We start from the raw sequence: 20,432 nt of genomic DNA, 5'->3' as shown, positions 1-20,432 counted from the left end.
CTGGGGGGTGGGGGGCAGAGGGGTGTGTGAGGTCTTCCTCGTAAAGTTTTTTCCCAAGCCAATATCTTCAAGTGTTTTCCCCACACTCTCTTCCATAATTTTTATTTCTGTCTTAAATTTAAATCTTTTATCTGGGCCCACTGGGCCGGAGGAGGCGGAGCTCCAGTGCAGGGAAGCAGCGGAGGAGGAGTCACGGCTGGCTGGGCAGCAGAAGAGACTGGCAGGTGGCGCTGGTAGCGTGGGGAGACCGGCGCCGTGGAGTGGGCGCACCCGGCCAAAGGAGTCCACTCCATGCGTGGGGGCCGAGGCGGCCCTTGCGAGCTGCAGACATGAAGCAAGATGCGCGGATCCTGCTGGTGGGAGAACCTGGAGTTGGGAAGACATCACTGATTATGTCTCTGGTCGGTGAAGAATTCCCAGAAGAGGTTCCTCCTGGAGTTGAAGAAATCACCATTCCAGCTGATGTCACCATGAGAGTTACAACACATATTGTAGATTACTCAGAAGCAGAACAAACTGATGAACAACTTCATCAAGAAATATCACAGGCTAATGTCATCTGCATAGTGTATGCTGTTAACAATAAGGATTCTATTGATAAATAAGGTAAATAGTTGATGAATTCCTCTCATAAATGAGAGAACGTACCAAGACAGCAGCAGGCTGCCTTTAATATTGGCTGGGAACAAATCTGATTTGGTGAAATATAGTAGTATGGAGACCATCCTTCCTATTACAAACCAGTATACAGAAATAGAAACCTGTGTGGCAAAACACCTGAAGAACATATCAGAGCTCTTTTATAATGCACAGAAAGCTGTTCTTCATCAAGCGGGACCCCTGTATTTCCCAGAGAAGAAGGACATGAAACCAGTCTGTATATAAGCTCTTACTGGTATATTTAAAATATCTGACCAAGATAATCATGGTACCCTCAATGATGCTGAGGTCAACTTCTTTCAGAGAATTTGTTTCAACACTCCATTAGCTCCTCAAGCTTTGGAAGATGTCAAGAATGTAGTGCGAAAACTTGTAAGTGATGGTGTGGCTGACAGTGGATTGACACTGAAAGGTTTTCTCTTTTTACACACACTTTTTATCCAGAGAGGGAGACAGGGAACTACTTGGACTGTGCTTCGACCATTTGGTTATGATGATGATCTGAATTTAACGCCTGAATATTTATTCCTCCTGCTTAAAATACCTCCTGATTGCCCTACTGAATTAAATCATCATGCATATTTGTTTCTCCAGAGTACCTTTGACAAGCATGATTTGGATAGAGACTGTGCTTTGTCACCTGGTGAGCTTAAATATTTATTCAAAGTTTTCCCTTATATACCTTGGGAGCCAGATGTGAATAACACAGTTTGTACCAATGAAAGAGGCTGGTTAATCCCTACCAGGGATTCCTTTCCAAGTGGACCCTCACGACCTATTTAGATGTACAGTGGTGCCTGGAGTATTTGTGCTATCTAGGCTATTCAGTATTGACTGAACAAGAGTCTCAAGCTTCATCCATTACAGTAACAAGAGATAAAAAGCAGAAAAAAACAGACTCAAAGAAATATGTTCAGATGTAACATCATTGGAATGAAAAACTGTGGGAAAGTGGAGCTCTTCAGGCTCTTCTTGGAAGAAACTTAATGAGGCAGAAGAAAATTCGTGATTATCATAAATCCTACTATGCCATTAACGCTGTTTATGTACATGGGCAAGAGAAATACTTGTTGTTGCGTGATATCTCAGAATCGGAATTTCTAACCGAGGCTGAGAACATTTGTGATGTTGTGTGCTTTGTATATGATGTCAGTAATCCCAAATCCTTTGAATACTGTGCCAGGTTTTTTTAAGCAACACTTTGTGGATAGCAGAATACCCCGCTTAATCGTAGCTGCAAAGTCAGATCTACATGAAATTAAGCAAGAATATAGTATTTCACCTACTGATTTCTGCAGGAAACACAAAATGCCTCCACCACAAGCCTTCACTTGCAATACTGCCCATGCACCCAGTAAGGATATCTTTGTTAAATTGACAACAATGGCCATATATCCGCACATGACACAAGCTGACCTCAAGAGCTCTACATTTTGGCTTAGAGCAAGTTTTGGTGCTACTGTTTTCGCAGTTTGGGGCTTTGCTGTGTACATAGCATTATTGAAACAATGATGATTAAAACAAAATACCATTTCTACCAAAAAAAAATGCTTTTATGTACATTCTGAATGCTTTCAATTCTGCTAGAAATACTGAGATATTTATACATGCAGAGTTACTTTAGTAATATTTGTAATTCATGTATAAGAGTATTTTAATATTAGCTATAACTGCAGTATTGGCTAGCATATGGAAAGGACCAGCTAACAGCCAAACAAAAATGGCTAAATTTCAGAGGCCAAAAGGGAATATTTTGTAAATAATGAACATATTCAGGCAAGATATGGTCTCCTAAACTGAGTAGTAGAAATTACATTTCTAGACATTTCTATGTGGCATTGTTAGTGCTCACAGACTCACTCTCTGAGTTTTAAGTCAGCCTAGAGATTGTATTTACTCAAGGATCAGTTATTTATTTCACATTTACTCAGAATGATCCTTTGGGTTCTGTAAGTACACGTGGCACAATTTGCCACTTTCTCTCCATTTTTAAAAATACACAAGGCAGTGTCAGCTTACCAACTTGACTTTCTTTCAGTCATTTATGGTAGGCCAGCCTCAAAACCATCGCACAGTCTAGAAAATTGAGTAGCTAAGTATGCAGGTCTTTTAAGGAAGAAGTAAGGTTAAAAGCAATTAGCAGAGTTATTGCCTATGTGATTATGTTGCTTCCTTTGTCATTATGTTCAATTTTATAGTCCTTTCAATCAAATGAGAAAGACAATTTGTATATTATTGTTTTTAGTTTAAATAGTCACCCTTAAAAAAATCTTTTATCCAAAAAGTATCAATTTTTGTCAGTGATGAGAGGTGTGGGTCCAGTTGCAGTCTTCTGCATGTGGATAACCAGTTCTATCAGCACCATTTATTAAATAAGGATTCTTTTCCCCATTGCACATTTTTGTTAGGCTTATCAAAGATTAAATGATAAGCCCAAGAGCTGGAGGTGGCTGTGAGCTGTGACGCTATGGCACTCTATGAAGGGTGATAAAGTGAGATTATGTCTCTTAAAAAAAAAAAAGTAAGATTAGTGAATCAGAACAAAGAAAATCAGTTAACTTGCCTTTAAACCAGCTACTGTTATTTTATTTTATTTATTTACTTATTTTGAGACAGAGCCTCAAGCTGTTGCCCTGGGTAGAGTGCCATGGCATCACAGCTCACAGCAACTTCCAACTCCTGAGCTGAAGCAATTCTCCTGCCTCCACCTCCCAGGTAGCTGAGACTACAGGTACCCACCACAACACTGGGCTATTTTTTGGTTGCAGCCGTCATTGTTCTTTGGTGGGCCCAGGCTGGATTCGAACCTGCCAGCTCAGGTGTTTGTGGCTGGTGCCCTAGCCGCTTGAGCCACAGGCGCTGAGCCTAAATTTTTTATCTGAACAAGTTTTCTACCTTTCCTACAACTTTGGCCTATTAAGGATACAGCTTTCAAACATCCTTTCTGGACTTGTAAACACTGGGGAAAATAATGGCTACAGCAGATGCTGTAGCAAGATACATTAACTAGGCCATTTTCACCCAATAAACGGTCAAAGCAAATACCCATTCTGGAGATTTGTATTTGATTGAGGCAGAGATCAAGATAACATCTCGAGCCCTGAAATATAGGTAGCAGGGCTTATATCCCTTATTGCAGAGGAAGACCCTCTGTGGTAATGAGAGGACAATTCCTCTCTCCTGATTCTTCAGAGGAGATTGACACCAGTGGCATTTTACTCCACAGTGAACTAGTTTTATTAACACCCCCCTAAAAATCTGCATGTGTGACTTCAGACAGGAGGCTGCCCCCACCAAGACTCAGGTTCCAGATTTCTCAAGACTACTCAAACCCTTAAAGTTAATGATTATAGAAACAATAGGAGCTAATATGTTCCCTCAAAGAAACTGCTGACATCTTTGTTCCCTTCCTCAGCATACCCCTTAGGCTAATGAGCAAATAACCTTCAATAAAAGCTGAGTGGAACTGACACTTCAGACCACCATCAGAACCCCACATAAGGATGATGGTCCCCCCAGTTCCCACCTCTGAAAATTCTATTCTGTGTGTCTTGTTTCTTTCTTTCTCATTTTTTCTAACTTTATATTTCTTCAGTCAGTTGCCTCTGAATCCACAGGTCTTGACAGACCCTGCCCCAGGGGAGGACCCTGGCATTGATCATTTCTAAGAGCTTTGTAGTTGAGTTCCTGATATAAGATCATGTCATCTGCAAAGAGGAAGAGTTTGACCTCCTCTGCAAAGAGGGAGAGTTTGAACTCCTCTGCCTCTATTTGGATTCCTTTGATCTCCTTCTCTCGCCTGATTGCAATGGCTAGGACTTCCAACACTATGTTAAATAGCAATGGAGACAGTGGGCATCTTTGTCTGGTTCCAGACTTGAGTAGGAATGCATTCAGTTTTACTCCATTCACTATGATACTGGCTGTGTGGGTTTTCTGTAGATAGCCTCTATCAGCTTAAGGAATGTTCCTTCTAAGCCTATTTTCTTGAGAGTTTTTATCATGAAAAGATTTTGGACATTGTCAAAAGCTTTTTCTGCATCCATTGAAAGGATCATATAGTCTTTGTTTTAAATTCTATTTATGTGTTGTATTATATTATATTCATAGATATTTGTATGTTGAACCAACCTTGTGTCTTTGGGATAAAACCCAGCTGATCATGGCGTATAACCATTTTAATGTGTTGTATTCAGTTTGCTAATATCTTGTTGGATATTTTTGCATCGATATTTATTAATGATATTGATCTATACCTTTCTTTGTTTGTTGAGTCCTTTTCTGGTTTGGGGATCAGAGTGGTATTTGCTTCATAGAATGTGTCAGGCGAGGATTCCTTCTTTCTCTATATTTTGGAAAAGTTTTAGCATTATAGGAATTAGTTCCTCTTGTAGGTTTGATAGAATTCTTGTGTGAAACCATCTGGTCTAGGGATTTTCTTTTTTGGAAGGCTTTGTATAACTGATGCTATTTCAGGACTTGATATTGGTCTATACAAAATTTCTAAATCTGGCTGAGTTTTGGAAGGTATGGTGCTTCCAAATCTTGTTCCATCTCCTCCACATTTTCATATTTCTGGAAATAGGTTTTTTTTATAATAATTGTTGAGAATTATTTGTATTTCTGTGGCATCTGTTGTTATTTCCCCTTCATCATTTCTGATTGGAGTTATTAAACATCCTGTTTGTCTGTTTATGGTTAGTGTTGTCAAGGCTTTATCAATTTTATTAATCTTTTCAAAGAACCAACTTTTTGTTTCACTGATCTTCTGAATAATTATTTTGCTTTCAATTTCATTGAATTCTGCTCCAATTTTTGTTATTTCTCTTCTTCTGCTGGGTTTGAAATTAGATTATTTTTCCTTTTCTAGTTCCTTGAGATTGCCCAGTATCTCTGACTTGCTCTCTTTCTGTTTTTGTTTGTTTGTTTTTTAGACAGAGTCTCAAGCTGTTCCCCTGGGTAGAGTGCCGTGCCATTACAGCTCACAACCTCAAACTCTTGGGCTTAACCTATTCTCTCACCTCAGCCTCCCAAGTAGCTGGGACCACAGGTGCCCTCCACAATGCCCAGTTATTTTTTTTGGTGTTGTTGCAGTTGTTATTGTTGTTTTAGCTGGGCCAGGCCAGGTTTGAACCCACCAGCCTGGGTCTATGTGACCAGTCCCCTAGACACTGAACTACAGGTGCTGCCAATTTCTATTCTTTTGAATTTGTTGAGGTTAGCCTTGTGACCTGAGATATGATCAATTTTGGAAGATGATCCATGGTCTGATGAGAAGAATGTGTTTTTAGTTTTGTTAGAATAAATTGTCCTATAAATGTCTATTAAGTCCATTTGTTCTAGGGTCTTGTTTAAGTCCATTGTTTCTTTGTTTGGTTTCTGCTTGAAAGCTCTGCCCAGTACTGCCAATGGGATGTTAAAATCTCCAACTATTATAGTGCACAAAGGTATCATATCATTCAGATAAGTTAGGGTTTGTTTGATATATTGAGGAGCATTCAGATAGGGTGCATAGATGTTAACTCTTGAGATCTCTTCATATTGTGTGTTTCCTTTGACCAGTATGAAGTGTCCATCTTTGTCTTTCATTATTTTTGTGGTTTTGAATCCCACTGTATCTGCATACAAGATTGCAACCCAGCTTTTTTCTGCTTTCATTTTCCTGGAACACTGTTGCCCATTCCTTCTCTCTGAGTCTTGTTTTATCTTTTGAGATAAGGTGAGTTTTCAGATATCTGATCTGAGTGTCTGTATCCAGTTGGCCAGCCTATGGCTCTTTAAAGGAGAGTTCAAACCATTTACATTAATTGAGAGAATTGATAGATTTGGCAGAGTTTTATTCATCTTGTTTTTAAGAAATCCAGAGCTTAATTTTATGCCTCTCACCTTTGTGGCTAGGTTCATTCCTTATTTTCTGGGTAGGTTTACTTTGGTGGTGTACCCTCCTATTGTTTGTTATGAAGAATGGGTCTGAGTATTTCCTGTAGAGCTGGTTGAGTCATGGCAAATTTTCCTAGCATGTGTATGTCAGTGAAGTATTTGAATTTCCCATCACAAATGAAACTCATTTTAGCAGGAAATAGGACCCTGGGCTGGAAATTGTTTTCTTTGAGAAGGTTGAAGGTCAATGACCATTCTTTTCTGGCTCGGAAAGTTTTGGTGGAAAGACAAAACTTGGCAGTCATCCTTACACCTTTCCCTTTGTAAGTAATACTTTTCTTATGCCTGGCTGCTTGCAGAAGTTTTTTCTCCATGTTAACATTGGCAAAATTAATTACAATGCGTCTAGGTGATGCTTTGTTTGTGTTGAGTTGTGCTGGGGTTGTGAAACTATCTACTATCTGAATTTCTGTGTCTAATGTCTTGGAGCAGATAATTTGTGCCTTTGGGACCATCCTCTTCTCCTTCAGGAATCCCTATTATTTGGATATTTGATTTTTTTAATGATCCCATAATTCTTTCCAGGAATATTCTGTTCTTTTCCTCCATTTGTCTGCCTCTTTGAATGCTTGGGATAGTTCAAAAGTATTGCCTTCTTTATCTGAGACTCTTTCTTCACACTGCTCAACGTTATTTCTGAGGGACATTACTGCAGTTTGAAGCTCCTCAAATACCTTTTTCAAGTTTTTAATCTCTGCTATATCTTTCCTCATTATGTCCATATCCTTGGAGACTTTGTGTTTGGATTCATTAATTTCTTAAGACAACTTCTGAACTGTTTTTTGGTTCTCTGTTTCAAACTTTCCCTCCATTTCAATTATCTTATTTGCCATCCATATTCTAAATTCTATTTTTAACATTTCAGCAATTTCTCTGTGGCTGGAATTCTTCGTTGCATTTTCTTTCACATCCCAGGAGGCGTTGGTCTGCTTGGATTTTTCATGTTGACAGAGTTCTTCAGCTGATTCCTTCTCATGAGCAATTTCAGCTTCTTCCTCCTTTTCACTTTTCAAATATGTTAATTATAGTTTTGTAGTTGAATCGAAGTTGTTCCTGTTGAGTCCACTTCTCACCATGGCAGTACCATCAGTGTACCAACAAAGGCAGACAAGTGGTGAATCTGCATCCCTAGACACTGTTTCCAGGGGGACAAGATTCAGTAGGCAATAGTGGCCTAGAGTTCCAATCAAAATTGCTCTGCCAGTGCTGGTTCTACCCACCATACCAAGCTCAGGTGGCTGCCCAGCTGACATTGCTGGCCCAGAATTCAAGTGAGATGCTTATGCACTAGGCACCACCCAGCCAACTGAGTACTGGGCTACAGCTTTGTGGACAGTGTAGGCTGAGTGCTTAGACAAAAATCACTCAAGCACTGGCCACTGCTTGCCCAATCAACTTCAGTGGGCTGCCAGCCAGCAGGGGGCGCAGGTCTAACATTCAGATAAGAGTCACTCAGGCACCAGGCACAGTCCACCCAATTGAGGTCAGAGAGCTTCCACCCTGTGGAGAGTATTAATCCAAATTTCAGTATAAAGTCACTTAAACCCGGGCCTCGCCCACCCAATTGATGTCATAGAGTCTCCACCCAGTGGCGAGTGTTAATCCGAATTTCAGTACAAAGTCACTTAAACCCTGGACCTGCCCACCTGGTTGAGCTCAGAGAGCCCGGCCTGATGGAGGCCCAAGGCCAGAAGTTCAGTCCAAAGTCACTTAAACCCTGACCCTATACACCCAGTAGAGCTCAGAGAGCCCTGCCTGGTGGAGACCAGAAGTCCAAAATTCTGTCCAAAGTCACCTGAATCCTGGCCGTGATCCACCAGTTGAGCTCAGAGAGCCTTGAGGAGCTAGAGTTGGGTAGCTCACCTTCTCCTCACAAAAGCTTGGACTGCTATGCTACTGATCTCATGCTGTAGCTCAGTGGCCTGCAGACTTTCCCAGCTTCTCGGTGAGCTTGTCACACACTCCAGACTCAACTGGTGGTAGTCCTTCCAGCAAATACAGTGGGTGAAGAGTAATATGGGTGCTCAGGATTGCAAGAAAAATATTTGGTCTCTTCTGCCAGACAGAATGAGGACAGTCTCAGTGGTGGGACCCCAATAATGAAGGATAACTGGGACTTAGCAACTGTTCTTCCATTGGATAAGGTAAGGAGACTTTTGAACCCTGTTTGCTGGCTAACTGGTCACCCACCATGCAGATCCCTTTTGGGGGGAGGGGTGTCTGTTCCTCTAGGAGCCGGCTCGTTCCTGTTGTTTTCCTTCCACTTTCTTGTTTCTGCCATTGGGTTCAGCTGGGTAATCAGTGCCTCATGTCGTCCTCTCAGGGTAGAGCTCCTCTCATTGAGCTTCTATCCAATTCAGTTCGGTATCTCTCCCTTTAGACACGAGCTTCTGGCTAAAGCTGCTTCTGGTCAGCCATCTTCTCTAATTTAATTTTGTTATCAGTCAAATTACCTGCTTTGTTTTAAGGAACAAGAAGATTATAATATGTTATACAATAGAATCTATCATTTTTATGTTGCACATGGGTTGGAAGTTGTGAGATCTAAATTTGACAATCTTAAATTATCTTTGAACATAAAAAATGAAAAGTAATGACTTTTGTGAGATAATTTGATGGTATTAATCTCTGTATTAATTTCTGTTTCATGGACTTAAGCCATTTTTATTGTTTTCTTTCTTCTTACTTTTTTTTTTTTAGACAAAAAAAAAGGGTGCCTTCAGTAGGGTGCCGTGGCATCACAGCTCACAGCAACCTCCAGCTCTTGGGCTTAGGTGATTCTCTTGCCTCAGCCTCCTGAGTAGCTGAGACTACAGGTGCCTGCCACAATGTCCAGTTATTTTTTGTTGCAGTTTGGCCAGGGACGGGTTCGAACCTACCACCCTCAGTATATGGGGCTGGTGCCCTACTCACTGAGCCACAGACACCACCCTGTTTTCTTTTTTAATCTATATCAGTCAAAGATTTTTCCTGTGTTACATTTTTAAATTTTTATTTAGTAGACTTTTATCTGTAACAGAGGGCAGAGTTTAGTTCTTTTGACTTATTACTATCTGAAAAACACAGTAAAAAAGGAATATTTTCAAAGTGGTAAAATTCCTTGTTCTTAGTAAAGTATCTCAAGAATGGAACAAAGTTCCATAGTAAGTTTCATATAAGTTCACCAATGTACTTAATACCAATATGAAACCCATATATAAACAACTACACCCCTATGTGAAAGATAAAGACAAGTATAGTTTAATGAGGGGAAGGGGAGGGAAAAATGGAAGTGTGATTGGTGGTATCTCACCTAATGTGCACGATGTCAGGGTGTTCAGCATGCCCCCTGGGAGAAGGGCTCAATTACAATTTGAAATTTACCTTAGATATTAAAAAAATGTAACCTAAACATTTGTACCCTCATATTAATCTGGAAAAAAAAAAGCAGTGAAAATATACACTCTAAAACCTTTTGGTTTGATAACTCTTTTTCTTTTCCTTAAACATCATTATCATTTTTTAGGTCACACTTCCATAATATAAAGTTGAGTTGACACTTTAAGTAAAATTTATCCATCTTTCCTGTCTAACTTTATTAATTATTGGTAAAGGCACAGTTTATGTTTTTTTTTTTCTTTAATTTTGGGGAGCCACAATTTAAAATGAGATGGGGTTAAAACATTATGTATTCTACTTCTTTCCCCAGGAAAAATTAAAATTATACTATTACTTTTAGCTATCTTAAAATTCTATTGCCTATGGATTTCTGTAACTGTCTCTCTAATTTAAAGAATATATTATTTTTGTTCAGACTTTTAAAATTTGTTTTTGTATTGTTAATATAATAAAGTATATAGTAAACTTATAGAGGTAAATCTAAAAATATTAAGATATGCATAAACTGAAATTTTGGTTGCTCTTCTGAATTACTTTCAGAGGTTAGCTTATGGGTGTCAGTAGATCAAATTCTACGTGTCTAAAATAAACTTGTTCATTATTCTAAAGACTTGATTATTGAATTTGGGACTTTCCTAACTGCATTAACTTACTGAATGAAGTAGTCATTAAAATATTGTTTTTTTTTAATTTTTATTTTCACATATACATGTGTTCATTAGACTTCCACTTTTGCCTTCACAAAATTAAAAAGGCTTAAACCTTAACAGCAATAACAATGTCTAATATAGGAACCAGAAACTAAAACCTCTCAAAGAATGAATGTGACAAATACATTCAGAAAAGAAATCAGATGATTGCTGCAACAAAGTATTAAGCAATAATAATAATAGTAATGCAAAGAATGTAACATTCACATTGTCAAATAAGAGTATGTCTATTATGGAATGCTTTGACTCTGAGGTTCAGTATGGTGTCATCAATTAACTACTTCTTATTATTTTTTTCCCCAAAGTATCAAAGAATAGACAACTAATATTTCTAAATAAAGGTAAAAGATAATTTCAAAAAATAGATTATGCCAACTCTTATAGACAATAGAAAAAGAAGAAATAATTCCAAATCATTCTACTTAATCTAGATACACCTGATATTAAAATTAGAAAAAATACATTATTATAAAGGGGAAATTACAAACATATTTCACTTATAAATGAGGATACAGTATCCTGTATCCTAAACAACATATTAACAAGTTGAAGTAAATATTAATGTTTAAGTAATGTACTTTAATCAAAATCTAATCCAATTTATGTGAGAATTAGTCACTATTTCCTTTCTTCTTTTTTTTTTTCCTTTTTCTTACTCTCACCTCTCTGCCTTTCTCGGTGAGTTTACCCCTTCCCCCATGCACCACCATGTCATTGATTGTCATTTATTGTCCTCATATCAAAGTTGAATACATAGGATGCATACTTTCCATTCCTGTGATGCTTCATTAAGGATAATGTGTTCCACCTCCATCCAGGTTAGTACAAATGCTGCAAAATCTTCATTTTTAAAAAATAGCTGAATAATATTCCATGGTATGCATATACCACAGCTTGCCAATCCATTCCTGGATTGAAGGGCATATCAGCTGTTTCCACATTTTAGCAATTGTAAATTGGGCTGCAATAAACAGCCTAGTACAAGTATCTTTATAAGAAAAGGCTTTTTTTTTCCTTCTGGATAGATGCCCAGTAATGGGATTGCAGGATCAAATGGGAATTCCAGGTTGAGTTCTTTGAGGTTTTTCCATACTTCCTTCCAAAAAGGATGTATTAGTTTGCAGTCCCACAAGCAGGGTAAAAGTGTACCTTTCTCTCCACATCTGCGCCAGCATCTGCAGTTTTGAGATTTTGTGCTATCGGCCATTCTTGCTGGGGTTAGACGATATCTCAGCGTGGTTTTAATCTGCATTTCTCTAATAATTGGAAATGATGAGCATTTTTTCATGTGTTTTCTGTCCATTCGTCTCTCTTCTTTAAAGAAGGTTATTTTCATCTCTCTTCTCCATTGATGTATGGGATTGTTGGTTTTTCTCTTGTGTATTAATTTAAGTTCTGTATAGATCCTAGTTACTAAGTTTTTGTCTGATTCAAAATATGCAAATGTCATTTCCCATTGTGTAGGTTGTCTATTTGCTTTGGTGGTTGTCTCCTTAGCTGTACAGAAGCTTTTCAATTTAATTAAATCCCATTTGTTTATCGTTCCTGTTTTTGCTATTGCCATGGCAGTCTTCTTCATGAAGTCTTTCCCCAGGCTGATATCTTCCAGTATTTTTCCTATTCTTTCTTTGAGGATTTTATTCTTTCATGCCTTAAATTTAATCCATCTTGAATCAATTTTTTGAGTGAGAAAGGTGTGGGTCCAGTTTCAGTCTTTTACATGTGGATATCCAGTTCTCACAGCACCATTTATTGAATAAGAAGTCTTTCCCCCAATGTATGTTCTTGTTTGGTTTATTGAAAATTAGGTTATTGTAAGATATTAGTTTCATTTCCTGCCTTTCTCTTCGATTCTAAATGTCTATATGTCTCTATTTTTGTGCCAGTACCATGCTATCTTGACCACTATAGCTTTGTAGTACAGCCTAAAATCTGGTATGCTGATGTCCCTGGCTTTAGTTTTATTACTAAGAACTGCCTTAGCTATATGGGTTTTTTTTCCTGGTCCATACAGCACAAAAAAATCAGTTTTTCCGAGTTTTAAAAGTACAATCTTGGTATTTTAATAGAGAGGGCATTGAATCAGTAGATGCTTTGGGAAGTATAGACATTTTAACAATGGTGATTCTTCCAAGCCATGAGCATGATATGTTCTTCCATTTGTTAATATCCTCTGCTATTTCCTTTCTTAGGGTTTCATAATTTTCTTTATAGAGGTTCTTCACCTCTTTTGTTAGGTATCTTCCTAGGTATTTCATTTTCATTGAAGCTATGGTGAAGGGAGTTATGTCCTTAATTAGCTTTTCATCTTGGCTGTTATTGATGTATACAAAGGCTACTGACTTGTTGACATTGGTTTTATATCCTGAGACAGTACTGTATATTTTGACCACTTCAAGGTGTCTTCTGGTTGAGTCTTTGAATTTCTCTAAGTATAAGATCATATCATCAGCAAAGAAGGAGAGTTTGACCTCCTGTGCTTCCACTTGGATGCCCTTTATTTCCTTGTCTTGCCTAATTTTATTCGCTAGAACTTCCAGCACTATCTTGAATAGTAATGTGACAGAGGACAACCTTCTGTGGTTCCAGTTCTAAGAGGAAAAGCTTTCAGTTTTGCTCCATTCTGTAAAATATTAGCTGTTGGTCTGCCATAGACAGCTTTGATAAGTTTAATAAATGTGCTGCCTATGCCTATAGTCATCAGTGTTCTAATTAGAAAAGGATGCTGTATTTTATTGAATGCTTTTTCTGCATCTATTGAGAAGATCCTACGGTCTTTGTTTTTGCTTCTGTTAATATTGTGAATGATGTTTAAGGACTTGCATATGTTAAACCAGCTTTGCATCCCTGGGATGAAACCTACTTGATCCTGATGTATGACTTTTTTGATGATAAGCTGTAATCTATTGGTGTTGAGAATTTTTGCATCTATATTCCTGAGTGAAATTGGTCTGAAATTCTTCTTTATAGTTGGATCTTTTCCTGGTTTTGTTATCAGGGTGCTGTTTGCTTTATCAAACATGTTGGGAAAGATTCCTTCCTCCTCAATTTTTTGGAATATTTCTGTACTATTGGAATAAGCTCTTCTTTGAAGGTTTGATAGAATTCTGGTGTGAAGCCATCCGGACCAGGGCAATTTTTGTTGGAAGACTTTTTATTGTTCCTTTGATCTCAGTGCTTGAAATTGGTCTATTCAGGAGATCTATTTCTTCCTGGCTAAGTCTAGGGAGTGGGTGTGATTCCAAATATTGATCTGTTTCCTTCATATTTTCAAATTTCTGGGCATAGAGATTCTAACAGTATTCAGAGATGATCTCTTGTATCTCTGTGGCATCAGTTGTTGTTTTCCCTTTATCATTTCTGATTGAGGTCACTAGAGATTTTAGTTTTCTATTTCTAGTTAGTCTGGCCAAAGGTCTATCTATTTTATTTATTTTTTCAAAAAACCAACTCCTTGTTTCATTAATTTTCTGAATGATTCTTTTGTTTTCAATTTCATCGATCTCTGATTTAATTTCGGATATTTCTTTTCTTCTGCTGGGTTTGGGCTTAGATTGTTCTTCTTTTCCCAATTCCATAAGATGGCTTGTGAGTTTGTTGATGCGCTCTCTTTGTGTTTTTCAGATTTAGGCATCTAAAGCGATAAATTTTCCTCTCAGAAATGCTTTTTCAGTATCTCACAGGTTTTGGTAGCTTATGTCATCATTGTTATTATGCTCAAGGAAGTCAATCATTTCCTGTTTTATTTCTTCCTGCACCCATCTGTCATTCAACAGAACGTTGTTTAATTTCCATGCCTTTGTGTGGGGTTGAACGTTTTTGTTGGAGTTGAATTCCATCTTTAGTGCCTTGTGGTCTGTGAAGTTATAATGCAAAATTTCAATTCTTTTGATTCTGTTCAGGTTTGTTTTGTGTCCTAGGATATGATCAGTTTTGGAGACTGTTCCATGGGCCAAAGAGAATAATGTATATACTTTAGCTTTGGGATGGAGTGTTCTATATGCATGTATCAAACATAGTTGTTCTAGGGTCTCATTTAAGTCCCTTATATCTTTCTTTAATTTCTGTTTACATATGTCCAGCTCTGTGAGAGGAGTGTTATATCCCACTGTTATTGTGGTATTACAGGATATCATATTGCTTAGACTGAGTAAGGTCTGTTTCAAAAATCTGGGAGCATTTAAATTGGGTACATAAATATTTAGAATTTAAAATTCTTCTTGTTGTATTTTTCCCTTGACCAATATAAAGTGACCATCTTTGTCCTTTTTGACGTTATTTGCTTTAAATCCACGTGTATCTCAAAATAAGATTGCAACTCCTCTTTTCTTCTGAATTCTTTTTGCCTGAAAAATTGTCTTCCCCCAACCCTTACTTCCGAGTTTTAATTTGCCTTTTGAGGCTAGGTGTATTTCCTCCAGACAGCAAATGGATGGCTTGTGTTTTTTAATTCAATCAGCCAATCTGTGGCTCTTCAGTGGAGAATTGAAGCCATTAACATTTATTGAGATAATCGATAAGTGTGGTAGTGTTCTAGTCATCTTATTTTGTGAGAGTCCATTGCTTAGTTTGATCTTTTGCATCAGTGTGGAAGCTAAGTTCCGTCCTTTAATTGCTAAGTTCTTTCTTTGCAGTTGATTCATTGTGATGGTCAGTGTGTAGAACAGGTTGAAGTATTTCTGTAGAAATGGTCTTGTTCTGTGAATTCCTCAATATTTGCATATCAGTAAATGATTTAATTTCTCTGTCAATTTGAAAGCTTAGCTTAGCTGGATATGAATTCTGGCCTGGAAATTGTTGTGTTTTAGTAGATTAATGGTAGATTTCTATTGCCTTCTTGCTTGAAAAGTTTCATTATATTAGTCTGCAGTCACCCTGATGGATTTGCCCCTGTACGTCAATTGGTGCTTAATCCTCGCAGGTTGAAGAATCTTTTCTTTTGTCTTGACTTTGGACAAGTTCATCACAATGTGTCTTGGAGAAGCTCTGCTAGAGTTGAGGTGACCTGGGGTCCGATAGTCCTCTGAAAAGAGTATGTCAGAATCTTTGGTGATATTTGGGAAAATTTCATTTATAATATTCTCTAGAATGGCTTCCATTCCCCTGGGAGGCATGCTTCTTTCCCTTCTGGGATACCTATAACTCGTATGTTTGAACACTTCAGGAAGTCCCATAATTCTGTCAGTGAACCTCTGCTTTGTCCTGTAATTCTGTCAGTGAATGTTTGCTTTCTCTCTCTTCTTTTCTGCCTCTTTAATTATCTGAGTAATCTCAAGAGCTTTGTTCTCTACCTCTGAGATTCTTTTCTTCTGCATGTTCTAATCTGTTTTTAATACTTTCTATTACATCTTTAAGTTCCCTAATTGACTGGTTCAGTTCTGTCAGCTTTTCTATATCCTTTCTATATTATTTATATCAGTCATCTCTATTTTGTTCTGTTTTGGGATTTCCTTTTATTTTCCACTTTATCAGCAATATCCTTCATTGTTTCCATCATTTCCTTCGTTGTTTTCATCATCTGATTCTAAATTTCCTTTCTGTCATTTCTAACATTTTTTATAGGTGGAATCCTGTGCCGTAGCTACTTCACAGTCCCTTTTAGGAGTTGCTCTGGACTGGTTTTTCATGTTGCCATGATATTTTTCTGCTGATTCTTCCTCACGTGTGTTTTATTTTATCTGTTTCCTTGCCATAATTTTCCTTTCACTTCTTCTTGCTCTTTAATTTACCATGCTTCTGTCCTATGGCTTAGATGATTCCTTTTGGTACAGGACCAGAAGGATGAGCAGACAGTTCTCCATGGCTTTTGTCCTCCTCATGGTTTCTGGAAGTCTCTCTCTGACTCCCTGTGTCTCCAAAGGGATGATTCTGGACAGATACCCCCAGCCACAGATGCCTGGAGTCTTCTCTCTCCTGTTACTGTTTTCTTGATGAAGCCTTCCAATACTATATATTTCCCACTTAGGACTACCTGCAGTACCCTACAGGTTCTGATAGTTTGTGTCCTCCATCATCATTTTGTTCCAAATATTTGGTGATTTGCTTCTTAATCTCGTCTTTGGCCCAGCTATTATTCAGCCTAAGATCATTTAGCTTCCATGATTTTGTTTGAGTATGAAGATTCCTTTTGCTGTTGAGTTCAACTTTTATTCCATAGAGGTCTGAGAAGATACAAGTTATAATTTCTATTCTTTTAAATTTGCTGATTTTAGACTTGTGTCTTAGGATATGATCCATTTTGGAGGATGGTCTGTGGGCTGATGAGAAGAATGTATATTCAGTTTTATTAGGATGAAATATTCTGTAGAGTCCTATAAAGTCCATTTGTTCTAGGGTCAAGTTTTAGTCTAATATTGCTTTGTTTAGTATCTTCTTGGAGGATCTATGCAAAACTGTCAACAATCTCCAACAATTAGAGTGCAGGAAGATATCAAGTTGTTCATATCCATTAGTGTTTGCTTTATAAATTGAGGAGCATGTTGGTAGGGTACATAAATATTAATTTTCAAAATGTCTTCATATTGAGTATTTCCCTTGGCAAAAAATGTAATGACATTTCTTATCTTTCTCTATATTTGTTCATTCAAAGCCAATTGCATCTGCAACTAAAATTTCAATCTCTGCATTCTTCTGGTTTCCATTTGCCTGTATTACAGAAGTCCATCCCTTCACCCTGAGTCTATTTTTATCCCTTTAAGTTAGATGAGATTCTTGTATGCAGCTGATATCCTGTCTGAGTTTAGGTATCCAGTCATCCGGCCTGTGCCTCTTTAGAGGACAATTTTAACCATTCACATTAATTAAGAATTGATAAGCCTAGTAGTGTTTGGGGTGTCATAATTTCTGGATGTCCAATGGACATTTTTAATCCTTTCACTACTGTGGAAGTTAGGTTTTGTTCAAAAATTTCTGGATAAGTTTACTTTGGAGGTAGAGGATTGTGCATGTCATTGTGGAGGATAGGTCTGAGAATATCCTGGACAGCTGATTTACTTATGGCAATTTCTTAAACATGTGTACATCATTAAAGTATTTGATTTCTCCATCACAAATGAAACTCAGTTTAGCTGGACACAGGATCCTGGGCTGGAAGTTGTTTTTTTTTTTAAGAGATTGAAAGTCAATGACCATCCTCTACTGGCTTGAAATGTTTTGCCTGAGAGATATGCTGTCATTATGATATTTCTCCTGTTGTAGGTGAAGGTTTTCTTATATCTGACTGCTTGCAGAAATTTCTCCTTTTTCTTAACTTTGGCAAAGTTAATCAAAATGTGTCTAGGAGATGTTTTATTTGGATTGAGATTTGCTGGGATTCTGAAACTGTTAATTATCTGATGTCCTGATCTCTTGTAATGCTTGGGAAATTCTCCTCCAAGATCTTGGAGTAGACCATCTGTACCTTTAGGACCATTCTCTTCTCCTTTGTGAATTCCTATAAGTCAAATGTATGATCTTTTGATTGATCCCACAGCTCTCTCAGGAAATGATCGGTTTTTGCTCTCTATTTGTCTGCTTCATAGAGCATTTGGGAACAATCAAAAGCTCTGTCTTCGGTTTCAAAGATCCTTTCTTCTGCCTGGACAACTCTATTACTAAGGGATTCTACTGCATTTCAGAGGTTCTTAACTAAATTTTTCTTTTTTCTTTTTTTTTTATTAATTCATAACTGTATACATTGATATGATCATGGGACATCATACAATCGCTTCATAGACCATTTGACACATTTTTATCACAGTGGTTAACATACCCTTTCCGGCGTTATCTCAGTTACTGTGCCAAAACATTTACATTCTACATCTACCAAGTTTCACAAATACCCCTGTAAGATGCACCACAGGTGTGATCCCACCGATCCCCCTCCCTCTACCCTTCCCCCCCCTTTCCCACTTCCCCCTATTGTTAAGTTGTAACTGGGTTATAGCTTTCATGTGAGAGCCCCAAATTAGTTTCATAGTAGGGCTGAGTACAATGGGTACTTTTTCTTCCATTCTTGAGATACTTTACTAAGAAGAATATGTTCCAGCTCCATCCATGTAAACATGAAAGAGGTAAAGTCTCCATCTTTCTTTAAGGCTGCATAGTATTCCATGGTATACATATACCACAATTTATTAATCCATTCGTGGATCGATGGGCACTTGGGCTTTTTCCATGACTTAGCAATTATGAATTGGGCTGCAACAAACATTCTGGTACAAATATCTTTGTTATGTTGTGATTTTTGGTCTTCTGGGTATATGCCCAGCAGAGGAATTACAGGATTGAATGGCAGATCTATTTTTAGATCTCTGAGTGTTCTCCATATATCTTTCCAAAAGGAATGTATTAATTTGCATTCCCACCAGCAGTGCAGAAGTGTTCCCTTTTCACTGCAACCACGCCAACATCTCTGGTCTTGAGATTTTGTGATATAGGCTAGTCTCATTGGAGTTAGATGATATCTCAAGCTAGTTTTGATTTGCATTTCTCTGATGATTAAAGATGATGAGCATTTTTTCATCTGTCTGAAGGCCGTGCGCCTGTCTTCTTCAGAGAACTTTCTCTTCAAATCCCTTGCCCAGCCTGTGATGGTATCCCTTGTTTTTTTCTTGCTGATGCGTTTGAGTTCTCTGTGGATTCTGGTTATTAAACCTTTGTCAGAGATATACCCTGCAAATATCTTCTCCCATTCTGAGGGCTGTCTGCTTACTTTGCTTACTGTGTTCTTAGCTGTGCAGAAGCTTTTTAGTTTGATCAAGTCCCAGTAGTGTATTTTTGAAGCTGCTTCAATTGCCCGGGGGGTTCTCCTCATGATATACACACCCAGACCAATTTCTTCAAGGGTTTTCCCTGCATTCTCCTCTAGTATTTTTATAGTTTCATGTTTTAAGTTTAAATCTTTAATCCAATGAGAGTCTATCTTAGTTAATGGTGAAAGGTGTGGGTCCAATTTCAGTCTTCTGCAGGTTGCCAGCCAGTTCACCCAGCACCATTTCTTAAATAGGGAATCTTTTCCCCACTGAATGTTTTTAATTGGCTTGTCAAAAATCAAATAGTGCTAAGTAGCTGGATTCATCTCTTGGTTCTCTATTCTGTTCCAGATATCTACTTCTCTGTTTTTGTGCCAATACCATGCTGTTTTGTTCACTATCGATTTGTAGTAAAGTCTGAGGTCTGGTAGTGTGATTCCTCCTGTTTTGTTTTTATTTCTGAGTAATGTCTTGGCTATTCGAGGTTTTTTCTGATTCCATATAAAACGAAGTAATGTTTTTTCAAGATCTTTAAAATATGACAATGGAGCTTTAATAGGGAGTCCGTTGAAATTATATATCGCTTTCGGTAGTATGGACGTTTTGATAATGTTGATTCTTCCTAGCCATGAGCATGGTATGTTTTTCCATTTGTTAACATTTTCAGCTATTTCTTTACTTAGAGTTTCATAGTTCTCTTTATAGAGCTCTTTCACGTCTTTTGTTAGGTAAATTCCCAAATATTTCATCTTCTTTGGCACTACTGTGAATGGGATAGAGTCCTTAACTGCTTTTTCAACTTGACTATTGTTGGTGTATATAAAGGCTACCTATTTATGGATGTTGATTTTGTAACCTGAGACACTGCTGTTATTCCTTGATTACTTCTAGAAGTTTTGAAGTAGAGTCCCTAGTGTTTTCCATATACACAATGATATCAGCTGCGAAGAGCGAAAGTTTGATCTCTTCTGACCCTATATGGATACCCTTGATCGCCTTTTCTTCCCTAATT

At 37.8% G+C, this 20,432-nt stretch overlaps 1 pseudogene; it reads left to right on the top strand.

Annotated features, from left to right (window-relative positions):
- The first annotated feature begins 282 nt into the window (after positions 1-282).
- LOC128588256 (mitochondrial Rho GTPase 1-like) lies at positions 283-2,172 on the top strand (annotated as a pseudogene).
- Positions 2,173-20,432: the final 18,260 nt, after the last annotated feature.

The sequence above is a fragment of the Nycticebus coucang genome, chromosome 6 (genome assembly GCF_027406575.1).
Source record: "Nycticebus coucang isolate mNycCou1 chromosome 6, mNycCou1.pri, whole genome shotgun sequence".
NCBI classification, from domain to species: Eukaryota; Metazoa; Chordata; class Mammalia; order Primates; family Lorisidae; genus Nycticebus; species Nycticebus coucang.
This window is presented reverse-complemented; position numbering and strand designations above follow the sequence as displayed.